This window comes from Mobula birostris, chromosome 6 (assembly GCF_030028105.1).
Source record: "Mobula birostris isolate sMobBir1 chromosome 6, sMobBir1.hap1, whole genome shotgun sequence".
Taxonomy (NCBI): Eukaryota; Metazoa; Chordata; class Chondrichthyes; order Myliobatiformes; family Myliobatidae; genus Mobula; species Mobula birostris.
The window spans coordinates 50159769-50174728 of record NC_092375.1 but is presented as its reverse complement, the minus strand read 5'-3'; the positions used below and the strand labels follow the sequence as shown (position 1 = coordinate 50174728).

At 39.4% G+C, this 14960-nt stretch overlaps 1 protein-coding gene across 6 annotated transcripts in view; it reads right to left on the bottom strand.

Annotated features, from left to right (window-relative positions):
• The window catches only part of bcor (BCL6 corepressor), a 302269-nt gene that overhangs the window by 110068 nt on the left and 177241 nt on the right, over positions 1-14960 (bottom strand). The window lies entirely within an intron of this gene.

The following is a 14960-nucleotide window of genomic DNA, read 5'->3' as shown; positions in this document are numbered from 1 at the left end:
GAAACTAAGCGCTATAGGTAGGAATGATTAAAAGTATAAGAACAACGCCAATGCTGATAATGATTCGATTGTTTCTGCAAACTCCTCTCTTTGCCCATCCCTCGGAAGTTGACCAGAAGGTCAGGACGCTTTGCGCACGTCTCGCGCGGGAGCGGGAAATCTTCCATCAAGCGCTCGGACGCTCCCATTCACGCACTCGGGACACCTACATAAAACTGTGGCATGTATATCCACGCTGGCACGTAACCACAGGGCTCCTGCAGCGAGTTGTATACTCATTTCTTCCCACGTACTCCTGCGGCCACACACTCTCGAGCTGTCATACCTAGACTCGCTAGTACATGGCCTCTTTTACAATCTGTCGCTCAAACATGCACTTCTCTCGCTCAGTCAGTTCTGTACCCAGCCGTACAGATAATTGCTCTTTCCCTGGCACTACCCTTACTCCAGAAATATTATCCATGGTCCTAAAACAAAGGTTCTCTAGACTACAAAGATTATCCCCGCTCTATGGAGTTCTCACATTTCCGAAATTGCACACGAATTACACCCTGAGTAACACGTATTTTCCTCCTTCACGCGTCGATGGATCATATCCTCCGTCTCTCTCTCCCTCTCTCGCACAGACACGTCCCTGTTCCCCTCACTTTCCCAGTAACGCACAGATAATCGCGGTCACCCACGCGCCTCCTTTCATACTTGCACCGCTCACTCATTTGCACACATTCACCCAAGCTTCCTTCCACACATTCGCACTCTTTCTACACACAGCCCAACAACCTCTCTTTAACTCGCATTCCCTTCATTACATATTACTCCCCCGCAATTGCATTCAGTCACGTATAATCAGCCACACGCGCTCGTGTACTCGGATCTCCGTCTTAACAGTTCGCAGCAGCTGCTTCACGGGCTGCGTGGCGTTCGCAGAATCAGTTCGTGTTTCTCTGAACCAGAGCGGAAACAGGGCTCTCTGTGGCTGATTGGGTTTATATTAAGGATCGTCTTCGACGGCACCCCAAGGAAGCCCAGTTGCTAATTCTCTTCGCAGTTTGCTCTTCTCACTACTTTCTCAAAGATCACCTTATTGGTGCGGCATCTTCCTATTTCAGTAGGAAGCAACAAAAGAACCTTGTTTAAAATGAGAATAGTTTCCGAATAGAGCGTTGTATTTTATAATAAGTGTATAATAATTCTGAAAGGATCTGGATATGGACGTTTGAACACACGATGCAGTTATAGCAAGAGTTAGAGGTCTTAAAGATTAGCGCCCAGTTTCCTTTAGATAATTGAGTACTAGGCTTTATTAAAAATACGCGAGTTACAAATGACACACGAATAATCTTTCCATTCTCTATATGCTATTAAAAATGAACCACATGATGGATCAAACTTTCTCTGAGCCATCGATTCTGACACAAAATGAAGGAGATTAGATTCCTAATATCAAGAATATACAAGGCAAAAGGGAGGGGGGTGAGGGAACGTTTAACGACCCCTCCCCCTCAGGGGAGAGGTTGTTACCACTAAAATGATTAGATCTGGCCGTTTGTGTTCACCGCATTGTTTAATGTAACAATCATGCCCCAGTTGGAGGTGTGCTTTCACACCAATTTGTGTCAGCGTGTTGCGACTGCGCGGCGCTTTACTTTTCTCGAGTCCTCCGAGGTGCGTACACTTTGGCCTCTTAAAATCACTCGCAGCCTCCAGCTGCCAACCTACTCGAATATGTAAGCACGTTTACAGTGGCAAAATTTCCACCGGTGTTATCAAAACCCTTTTAGTTTTGCCTCGATTCCAAGCAGAAACAGCAGTAAGGTTATGGCAGTTCACTTTAGAGAACACATCTGCTCGAATCTGTTTCACATCCTAATTCAGGGAACCGCGACCTTGTCTCGGAATGAGCAGGCGATACAATTATAACTAACGTCAGCTGATTTCTGTAATTCCCCCAAAGGAAACGTCTGTTTAAGAGGCAACAACCGTGGTTCGCTGATTTGTTATCTGTTGTTACAGAAGTGTTATCAATTACGATTGTTTCCACATTCTTTGTTCCATATTTTACTTTTCAGTTAAAATAAAGCAATAAATTCTGTGGTTATTTATTTTTAATGCGACCAGTATATACATTCATCGTAAAATGTGAGATTTGTGTAATCTTATATACGTTTCATATTTTTAAATATTCAAGGAGATTAAATCCGTCTTTTTCATTGATTCCAATTGCCGATTACGAAGGTCCCGGCGCGAAGTGCGCCACCTGTCTCGCTGATAATGTTGCACTCCACCACAAAACCAGTACAGCGATTTCACAAGACAAAGATGGCGAAAGCTCCCATCCCCCACTATTTAGAGCCACTTCCTCGACCCGACCGCTTCACCGTAATATGCACAGCGCCAATCTCGAGCTTCGTACCCAGACCAAACGCCTTGAAACAGACACAGGAAACATGCAAAGGAAGGCACAAGAAAGGGTCGACACACAAACCGCACAGTTTAAACGTGAAAAGAAAACTGGAACCATTCTCACTTTGTCGGACACGTACAGCTTTCTCAAAAGATTTCATTATTTTCCAACTTGCACACATGAACAAAGAACGTCAAATATACCTCAAAATGCGCTTGATGTAAGGGCGAGACCCGACCAAGTACCAATATTTGATTACAATATAAAGCAGAAATCAAGTCCAGCAATGGCTAAACTGCGACCGTAAAACAATTTTTAAGAGCGTAATTTACTTCATAAACTACCGGAACATTAAGAGCCGCCGTCCATTCAGAGCATTGGCTTCTCATAAACACATGCACATCAATACCCATTCGCTTTCTCTGCATCGCAATTCAAAGTTGCAGAAACATTCATTTATGACACAGGCTTCTGCATGAATTTGACATTTGTTGCTCAGTTAGATAAACTAAATCTGAATTCAAATAAAATCAAAATAAAAGCGGGATATTACTGTAACGTCCAAACAAGAAGCTCCAACTTCCAAACATGAACCTCATTCCGCACTGTTATGATGCTCCTACACTGAAGCCTTGATAAAATGCTTTAACATGAAAAGACCACTCTACTGTCTGCACTTAATCAAGTTATAATATACTTATTTAATATTCAAAAATTATTAACCAACCTCAAAAGCATTCAACGAGTACACAATAAACATGTTTACACATATACAATTCATTGAAGCTCACACACCAAATAAATTACCACAACTGATCGCTGAGTATAAACTACCGCAAATGAGTACTTATTTTGCATAATCTGAAGAAAGGAAATGGACAATTTATTTCTTCTTACAGTAGTCCCAGCTACAGCACCCACAATACTTATCCCTACCGGAAAGGACGAACATATAACATCACTGAAATTCCAATATAGAAGATATGTAATGACTAGGACAAAATCCATAAATTTTACGCAATTAGAGTCAAAACTTAAAATATCAAAATCAGATTTATTGTCACTGTAGTTGTAAAATTTGTTGTTTTGTGGCAGCAATATAGTGCAGGTATAACAAATTACAAGTTACAATATAAAAAAGTGAACAAGCAAAATAGCGGGTAGAGATCATGGGTTCATAGACTGTTCAGAAATATAACAGCAGATGCTGAAACACTCCGCTAATTAAACAGGAGAGATTCAAACTGTCTCACAATGTGGGCGATGGATTGAGAGCAAAGACTAGATTAGGCCTTCAAGTATCTACGGTCAAATATTATACCAGCATCCACCATCCATTCTCCTTGCATGCACAATGGAATGAGTTAGGAATAGTAGGCAGGTGTATAGAAACTCATGGAACTCGACCTCAAAGCAAATGTAAATGCCTTGAGAAGGGAAATAAAATGAAAAAGACTGACATCGACAAAGCAGCTTTCATCGCTGTATTACATGCTAAATTGCCTTTTAGGCAGTAAATTATTTTCTGAAGTAAAGTCATTGTTGTAATGAAAGAACAGCAAATGAAAAAATACAGCAAGTTTGTTAGAGGTTCAATGAATTTCATGTTGCAGCAGACCAGAAGCACCACTGTGCATTGTGACAAAATTGGGGTTAAGTAACTAGAGAAATACAGGGGAGTTAATGAAGAACAATTGAGTAATTTCAGACCGATGTCATATACAAGTTACAAAGATCATCATCCTGAGTAGATTAAATTAGATAATACATTGTTTCCTCTTCTGCGTATTGTACAAAAACCTGTTGGGGATTGATTTGCATTTTAAATAACAATGAATCATCTTTTCTTTACATCCAGATTCTTAAAAGTGTCAATGACACCTTAGAATAATAGAGTATCACCATCGCTTTCAGGAACCAACCCTCTACCCTTATCTCTCCCCCTTTCCACCAAGCACAGGCACTACTAAATAATTTAGCTCCATTCTCTGAATAGCTCCAACACACATTTTTTTTTGTTTTTTCAACTGGAGATCTATTAAAGATATAGACACCTGCTATGTTAGCCGTTTGCCTGCATATTTAATAGCTCCCAGAAGTTGTGCATACTCCTAAAAGGAAACTATCGTCCTTATGTTTTTTTCTGTTATTATTTAATAATATTTTCCTGTGACCTGAAACAGACATTTATAACTGGTCCAAAAATGGAGGGGCCTGATTTAAATCATTAAGCTGTTTAATTTCACGATAGGTTAAATATGCTAATTGAGAGTTACCAACAGTCTCAATAATAAACAGTAGAACTTATCTTCACGTTACAAAATATGAATATGTCATCTTTACCAGCCCAGTTGTCACCTTACTAGATGTGTGACCAATGTCAATGCTTCATCCAGCATCTTTGACCTCTGACCTAGAGCCTTCAACACTTTCTCTTTAAGAAAAATTCGAAGCTCACACAGAATCAAGTTTCAAATAATCTCTGACCGTTTATACCAACATTATCACTGTTCTTTCACTATGGATTAAAAAAACTTTCCAGCACAATATGAGTGTGAGTTGTCTTCCAGCTGCTACCAGTATTTTATGAATTTTTGTGAAAGAACAGCATTGATATACATATATTTTTTTGTTGTTTAAGTCTTTTCAGTTCTCCATTTTGGAGGACTTCTATTATTTGGTCCCCTTCTTAGCTATTCTGATATAGTCAAATAACCTTTTATAATGGCTTCCCTTCCCTGCCTTACACTATTACTCTGGGGTCTCTTTTGAAGCCTTGTTTCTCACTTCTCTTCTCCCCTTGGTGATATTTTGAAAATAAAATCAGCTTCTATGTATGCATTAAATTATTATCACCTTATTCACCCTGTCCAATATTTCTGATTTGTCACACAGTTTGTCTAGCATTCCAGGTGGGGTCAAAAAGGTAAAAGCTTGTAGGTTGCAAGAGTATGTGCCAAATTGGATCCAAAATTGGCTCAATAGCAGGAAGCAAAGCATAATAGTTGCCAGGTGTTTTATGCTGGGACTACAGATTCTAGCACAGGTCTTAAATGCTCAGTATTTTCTGTATATTTTTGTAGTACAATGGATTCCTGTTAATTGGGCCATTGGTTAACTAAGGCAACCATTTTTTGGGAGAATTCTTAAAGAACAAAATCAAGAAAATAGCCAAGATTCCTTTTATTTATTTGGGACACTATGCCGCTTAATTGGGGCTGGAGACTGTTGCTGAGCTGCTTCTAACTAGCGTTAGTCGCATGCACATCATGTGGCGGTTACACACTACACTGTGCTTAGAGTGATCAGTTTTTAAACAATATCAATCTCGTGCACTTGTGTTCAAATAGCAGTGATTTTTGTCACTGATAGTTGGCAAGAAATAAGCACTAAGACAATTCGGAACTGTTTTGCTCATTGTGGTTTCAAGCATTCAGACTTGGAGATGGCAGGAACGTCCACGAGCGAAAAGAAAACAATTTCACTACTTCAACAAGTTAATCATTTTGAATGTTACAAAGAAAATGAAGATTTGGAGGATACAATTGTCCAGTGCATTGTATGAAGGCAGTCCATTATCTGCACAAGGTGTCTGCATTGATTTTGATCATTTACAGTTAATCAAAAAAATACAGCAGATGAATTCCTCTGTCAATAACTATTGGGAAGTAATACAGTTTTATTGTACTGTATTGGTAGTGTTCTAATTTGTTCTGTATTTTGTTTAAATATTTAAATTGTTACTCAGCTACACGGTAGTTTGTCCTTTTTATATCTTTTAATTATTTCCATGAAACATCGCTATTTAGGGCAGCCGCTTAAACGGGCCAAAATGTACTGGTTCCAATGTGTCCCAGTTATCCACTGTATATAGTAGATTTTTGATTTAAACTTAAATGTAAGAGGCATGGTAGTATTTCATAGTTGGCACTAAAATTGGCAAAGACATCAATAGCGAGGAGGGCAACTTCAGACTACAAGGTGATATCGATGGTCTGATCTGTAGATGGAAAGATGGGACAAAGCTCGTGAATACAAAAGAAATGTGAAGATATTATGGAAGAATTTTTAAATGTATGTCCACAGATCCTCTGAAGGATAGCAGGTTAGATAACAAAGGTGATTATAAAGTTATATGGACTGCTCTCCTTTATTAGTCAAGGCACATATGAGCAAGTGGATTATGCCAAACTATATACCACACTAGCTAGATTACACATTTAGTCATATATACAAGTCTGGTTACTACATCATAGGGAAGATACGACTGTACTGGAGAGGTTTCAAAAAGACTATTATCTAGACTAGAAAATTATAGTCTTGAGTATACAGAGGATTGCTTTTATATTTATATATATTTGATTTGGAGTAACAACCTCCTTTATATTCATGTACTGAAGAATGACAAGAAACAATAGACAGCCAACACCAAAATAATATTTGAAAGGTTTGTGGCTGAGGGGAGATTTATTGAGGTTTATAGCATTATTGGATACCTTGAAACAGTAAACAGAAACAACCTATTCCCAACCTCCCCCCCACCCCCAGCAGAGGGACACATTTAAAGTGGAATTACAGGGGGAATGAAGAAATATTTTTTCACCCAGATGGCAGTAGGACTCACAAACTCACTGTTTGAAAGGGTGATAGAGGTAGAAACTTTAATCACAATTAAACATCATCTGAATGAAAACTTGCATTATTAACCGAAGGGTTATGAAACATTTGTTAGGAGGGGTTTTGACTAGCTGTTCTCCAGTATGACACAATGGGCTGAACAGCTTCATCTGCATAATAAATTTGTAGTGATTCCTTACAACGGACAATAAAATTCCTCCAAGTATTGAGAAAACCAATGGCAAAATCCTTAATCCCCACAATGAATTATATTCTGTGGCTATTTCTCACCATGGCCTAGGAAAAGTTCAACCAGACTTTTGGCAGTCTTGATGTCCTACTTAATCTCAAGTGAAGCTTTTGCAGTAGAATCCTTTCCATCATCATGGCTACTTAGTCCTACACCTGTACCTTAGCCTATCCATGCTACTCATATGTAACTGAAATCCTTTATGATGCCTTTGTTGCTTTGCAACTCAAACACTTGAATGCCCACTTGGCTGGATCCAACCAAACTTGTATAAACTCTGCAGCTCTTACCTGCTCTACAAGTTTCAGTCTACCAACACCATGGTCAATGACCAAAATTCGTTTTAGTTGTAGCACTGCATAATTTTTTAAATTCTCACCTATATTTTTTTAAAAGATCACTCTATGGTCTAAGTTCCTTCTTCCCACTAGTTTTTATTTTGTATTAATTTTATTCTTCTCCAACCTTAGCTTTTTCACTGTTGTTGACAGAATCTCAAATAATGATGAGAAGGCGTACAGGAGTGAGATAAACTGAGTGGTGTCACAACAACAACCTTACTCACAATAAGCTTATCGACAGAACTACTCTATAACAGATACCATAGCATCTGTCATGAATCTGGCCCTGACACACATAGAAAACAAGGACACTTATGGCAAAATGTTGTTTCTGGATTTCAGTTTGGCATTCAACACTATTGTCCCACAGACGTTTGAGAATAAACTCTTACTCCTTGGTCTAAATACACTGCTGGACAACTGAATGTTGGACTTCCTGATCAGCAGATAGTCAGGATGCATAATTGCTCCTCCCTCCCCATCATCTTCAACACTGGTGCCCCCCAGGGTTGTCTGCTGAGCCCATTGCTGTGCATGACTGCATGAACATACACCTGAGTAATCACACTGTCAAGTTCGCCATGACATGACAATGATGAAGCTTATCACCAATAATGATGAGGCGGCCTACAAAGAGCAGGTAGAAGAGCTCAAGGCCTGATGCCAGGCAAATAACCTCTTCCTCGATGTCAACAAGACAAAGGAAATGGTTATTGACTTCAGGAGAGCTCGTACCACTCAAACCTCTCTTCACATTGGCAGCAGAGCAGTGGAAATTGCAAACAGTTTCAAACTCCTGGGACAGTACATCTCGCACAATCTCTCATGGTCCCAAAACACATTATACACAATCAGGAAAGCTCCCAATGCCTCTACTTTCTGAGGAGGCTGGAGAGAGCTGGACTATGCACATCTACAGTATATTCACATCATTCGACAGAAGCACAGTAGACTGCATCCTAACAAGCTGCATCACTACATGGTACAGTAACTGCACTGTGGCGGACAGGACGGGTAGCCAAAGCTGCCCAACGCATCACCAGCACCAGCCTACCTGCCATCAAAGACATAAGCATACACAGAAAGGTGCCAGGAAAGAGCCAGCAACTTCATGAAGGATCCCACACATCCTGCTTATGGAATGTTTGTCCCACTCCCATTAGGGAGAAGCATCCATCCCTGGACTACCAAACTCAAAAACAGTTACTGTCCACAAGCAGTAAGGCTGATCAACACCTCCACCCCTCCACACCCCCAACCTGCACTACTTTATCATTTCCTGTCAGTCATCTTATATATAGACAATCCTGTGCCTAGTGTCAATTTATAAACATACAATAGCTTACAATATCTCTCTCTCTCTATATATATATATATATATATATATATATATACACACACACACACACATACATATATATACATTTATACATATCCCCTTTATATTTACTGTGCTTTTTTAAAACTATTGTGCCTTGATCTTATTGTGTTTTTTTGTGTTACATTGGACCCAGAGTAACAATTATTTCATTCTCCCTTACACTTGTGTACCAGAAATTACATTAAACCGTGAATTTTGAATCTTGCACTCAGCGTCAGTTAAATCAAGGAACTAATTGTGAACTGCAGGAAGAGAAAGTTGGGAGAACACAAACCAGATCTCATTAAGGTGTCAGCAAGGGGAGCAGTTTCAAGTTCTTGCGCATCAATGTCTCAGAGGATCTATCCTGGACTCAATATGTTGATGCAATACGAAGAAGACACATCAGTGGGTATACATCACTAGAAGTTTGAGGTGAGGTAAGTCACCAAAGCCTCTTGCAAACTATGACAGATGTACCCTGGAAAGCATTTTGACTGGTTGCATCTCCCTCTGGTATTGATGCTCCAATGCACATGATTAGAAAAGACTGCAGAGGATTGTAGGTTCAACCAGCTCCATCATGGACACTAGCTTTCCCACCATTGATGGCATCTTCAAAAAGAGGTGCCTCAAAAAGGCAGAATCCAAAATTAAGGATCCTCACAATCCAGGATAGGCCTTCTTCTCATTCCTACCATCAGGGAGGAGGTAACCTAATACTAACCTCTGGGGATGCCACTGTTTACATCCCTTTGCTCCAAAAGATAATTATAAATCTGTTTTCTATCCTTGAGCTAACTTCCTATCTCTACATGTGCTTTATCAATAATCTTCAAAGTTGGCACTCTATCAAATTAACCCTGAAAATTCATAAGTGTTATCCATATTTTTATTTTATAAATATAGCATTTTACCTAAAATAATTCTTTAAAATTATTAAATATGGATTTTTCTTTCCTTTTGAAATAGAAATGAAATGTGCTAGCCCCCAGTCCTTTGGGCCATTAAATGATGTTTAGAAGATTGTGGTTAGATCTTTTTGACCTCTGTTGTGGTGTGAATGAAATCACTGGAGAAAGAGTTACTGGTAGATACAAAGCAGCTTCTTTATTTGACAAAACAATTCGGTGGAAAGGTCTGCTGCCCAACATGGGGCTCGATATTTATTTGCTACACACAAAGGGCAATTCATACTTACAAGGTATAGACAATGCTTCTTTTGAAGCTACATAAAAAACTTAACACCTGATTACATTCATCCAACAGACACCAGCACGTCTGGGCTGGGGTATTCACAGTTTTTGGGAAATGCATTGTTACAAATGGACTCAGATTCTGATATTCACAGCTTTTAGGAAATGCATTGTTACAGAAGACTGGTGGCCAAAGCCACTTGCTAAGTGTAAACGACCTAAACCCAAAAATTACTCTAACAACCTCCATCATTCTTGGATGCAAGTCATCATTCAAATACAGAAAACTAACATTTACTTTTTACGAATATGCTTGTGTTTTGATAAATGCCTTGTAACCTTAGCCAGCTACTTTTAAAGTAGTATTTCTAAAACAGTAATCACCAGTCAGCCTTTATTACACACAGTCAAACGATACCTGTACTGAATGACACACATACCTTTAATATATTATGAAAACTTTAGGTTTATATGGGACAGCGTACTTCACACACTTTAAACATAACAGAATGTTAATACAACTTTGTGTAAAGGATTCTAAAGAAGTAAAGATAAACATTTGGAATGTTCAAACTAAGTTTCCAGTGACAGAGCATATTGAAACCACAATGTCCACAGCTTCAATTCATTGGTATATGAATTCGCCACACATTTATTTCTCAATTACACTTTGTGATCTTAGAAAGGACATATTTCTACACTTCTGCAAATGAATAAAGCACCATCTTTAAACATGATGCAATCATTCTGAAGGATGAATAACCAACTTGTGGCTGGTTGCACGATGAAAAATTTGATTGTGCCCAAAACACACCTCCATCATAGCTTGCTGCATATACAAAGCAATCTTAGTAAAAGTTAAGAGTGTATTTTGCAGACTGATTTTCAAATCTGCATTCTTAATTTTACAAATGGCCTCGATAATATCTTTCTACTACTTCTCTCACATGAAGAACTTCAACAGTGGACCTGAAAGGTGATTATCAAATTGGCAGCTAGGCTTCACAACTGTGTAACTGTTGCCAGAAGCAATAATGTCAATGTTAACAATTAGTAAACTAATAATAATCAAGGCCAAAGAAGTGTCTGTTGCATGTCATTGTAAAACAATTCTTAAAATATAGCAAAAGTTAATTAACAGCAGCAAAATCACACTGCAAATGCAGTTGGACTCAATGTATGAATATAAATTTCATATTCAAAAATGAAAGGGTGAGACAAAAGTGAGAGGGTGTACTGTTTATAACTCTGCACTTCATAAAATGTGGGTTTTGGAGTAAACTGAAAATTAAAAATGAACATCAAAACACAAATAAACATCTTCAACCTGTTTTTGGTGCACCTATTATTTTTGATAATTTACTTAAGAACATCTCAGGCAATAATTTCCCATAATATCCTGGTCAGGACTCAGGGCTTTAAACACTTCTATATGTTTGAAAACCATATCAGAATTTTGATATACTTCGAAATATCATTGTTCCCTCCCCTGTACTCAGTAGCTTTCATATCCTTTTCTACTGTAAATACTGACAAGACTTTGCCCATCTTCCACAACTCCACACAAAGATTACCAAATTGATTCATACATAGATTACCAAGGCTGTGTGCTTAGCCCACTGCTCTACTTACTTTATACCTATGGCTGTGAGACTAAGCACAGCTCCAATACCATATTTAAGTTTGCTGATGACACCACCGTTGTTGGCCAAAATTAAAGGTGGCAACAAATCAGCATATAGGAGGGAGAGTGAAAATCTGTCTAAGTGGTGCCACAAAAACAACCTCTGACTCAATGTCAGCAAGACCAAGGCGCTGACTGCTGACTTCAGGAGGAAGAATCCACTGATCCATGAGCCAGTCCTCATCAAGGATCAGAGTTGGAGAGGGTCAGCAACTATAAATTCCCTAACATTTTAGAGGACCTGTCCTGGGTTCAGTACACAAGTCTCATTACGAAGAAAGCAGGGCAGCACCTCTACTTAGAAGTTTGCAAAGATTTGGCATGGCATCTAAAACTTTGACAAACTTCTACAGATGCATGGTGGAGATTATATTGACTGGTTGCATCATGGCCTGGTACAGAGACACCAATGCCCTTGAACAGAAAAGCCTACAAAAAGTAGTAAATACAGCCCAGTCCATCACAGCTAAAGCCCTCCCCACCACTGAGCACATCTACATGGAGCGCTGTAGTAGGAAAGCAGCATCCATCATTAAGGAGCCCTATCATCCAAGACATGCTCTCTTCTTGCTGCTGCCATCAAAAAGGTAGAACAGGAGCCTAAGGACCCATACCACCAGGTTCAGGAACAGTCATTAACGCTCAACCATCAGACTCTTTGAGCCAGAGGAGATAGCTTTACCCACCCCTTTTCTGAACTATTCCCACAGCCTATGGACTCACTTTCAAGGGCCATTCATCTCATGTTTTCGATATTTATTTTCTTTTTGTACTTGTACAGTTTGCTGTCTTTCGTACACTGGTTGTTTGTCCATCCTGTTGGGTGTGATCTTTCATTAATTCTATGTGTTTCTTGTATTTACTGTGAATGCCCACAACAGAGTGAATCTTAGGGTTGTATATGGTGACATATATGTACTTTGAAAATAAATTTATATTGAACTTTGACCCTTATGGGGTCCACTCTCTCCACAGCTATCCTTACATTCTTGATATACAGTGGGTTCCAGTTAATTGGGCTATTGGTTAATTGGGAAGCCATTTATTTGGGACAATTCATAAAGAACAAAAACTAAATCAAGAAAATAACCGTGACTCCCTTTGTTTATTTGGGACACTATGCCACTTAATTGGGACAGGAGCTAAGTAGTTTCTAAGTAGTGTCAGTCATGTGCACTTGCGTGACCGTTAGACACTACTCTGTGCTCAGAGTGAATAGTTTTTAAAATAGTATCAGTTGCTTCTGTTTGTTGTCAATATAACAGTGATTTTTGTCACTGATATTAAGAAATTCGGAACTGCTTCACTCACCGCAGTTTCAATCATTAGGGCTTGTAGATGCTAGAAATGGCCAGGAGTTAAAGTGAAATGATACAGTCTCACTTGTTATGTAGTTAATTTAAATGCATAAATTGTCACCTATTTAAATGGTAGTTTGCTTTTTTTTCTCCTTTTTACTATTTCCATGAAACTTCGGCTAATTGGGACAGATAGTTTAGTTAATTGGGCTTCCCGGACTTCCTGTCAGATTGCCGGCAGGTGGCAAGAGTGGACTCCCCACCTCTGCTCCTCTGACTCTCAATATAGGTACCCCTCAGGGCTGTGTACTAAGCCCCGTCCTTTACTCTCTGTATACCCATGACCGCATCGCCAACCACAGCTCCAATCAGCTAATTAAAGTTGCTGACAGCACTACACTGATCGGCCTAATCTCAAATAATAAGGAGGCAGCCTACAGAGAAGTCATCACCCCAACATAATGGTATCAAGAAAACAACCTCTCCCCTAATGTCGTAAAAACAAAGGAGCTGGTTGTGGACAGGCTCGCCCCTATTGACATCAATGGATTTGGGGTTGAGAGGGTGAACGACTTTAAGTTCCTCGGGCATAAACATCACCGAGGATCTCACATGGTCTGTATATACCAGCTGAGTGGTGAAAAAGGCACAACAGCACCTCTTTCACCTCAGACGGTTGAAGAAGTTTAGTAAGGGCCCCCAAATCTTAACAACTTTCTATAGGGGCACAATTGAGAGCATGCTGACTGGCTGCATCACTACCTGGTGTGGGAACTGTACTTACCTCAATCGCAGGACACTGCAGAGAGTGTTGCGGACAGCCCAGCGCATCTGTAGATGTGAACTTCCCACTATTCAGGACATTTACAAAGACAAGTGTGTAAAAAGGGCCCAAAGGATGATTGGAGACCTGAGTCATCTGAACCACAAATTATTCCAGCTGCTACCATCCGGGAAACAGTACCACAGCATAAAAGCCCGGACCAACAGGCTCCAGGACAGCTTCTTCCACCAGGCCATCAGACTGTTTAATTCAAGTGGACACAACTGTATTTCTATGTTATATTGACTGTCCTGTTGTGCATACTATTTATTATAAATTACACATTTAGATGGAGACGTTACGTAAAGATGTTTACTCCTCATGTATATGAAGAGTGTAAGTAATAAAATCAATTCAATTCAAAATGTACTGACTCCAATGTGCCCAATGAACCAGAATCCACTGTATATAGAATCATTTTGGATTTTCATCCCATTTTATTTTCCAGGAATATCTCAAGGTACATTGTTGCCCGCCTAAATTCCTTCCTAAGTATACTTTTACAATCCTAATACTCAACAAGGGACTCATATGATTCCAGCTAGCTTTTCATAACATATCCTTGACCTGAGCAGTCCCTCATCAAACAAGGTTTCCCATCTTGTTAACTTGTCCTTCATTCTAACAGGAACATTGTGGTCCAAAATTCCTTTCATCTTAAAATTCTTCCATTTACTAGATATCCCTTGACCCACTAGCAACTCTTCCAATCAACTTGACAGGTCCTGTCTGATGGCTTTGAAGTTAGCTTCCTTCAATTTCGGAATTTGACATGAAGACCAGTTTTATCTCCTTCCATGACTTTCTTGAAACTAGTAAATTTACAGTCTGTGGTCCCAAAGTGATCCCCCACTGACATGTCAACCATCTACCCAACCGCATTTGTTAAAGAGGATGTTGAGTGTAGCACCTTCGATGTAGGTCCACCGGGCCACAGAGAAACCATAAGTGACTGCCTTGGACGTTTCTTTTGCAATTGCAAGATCT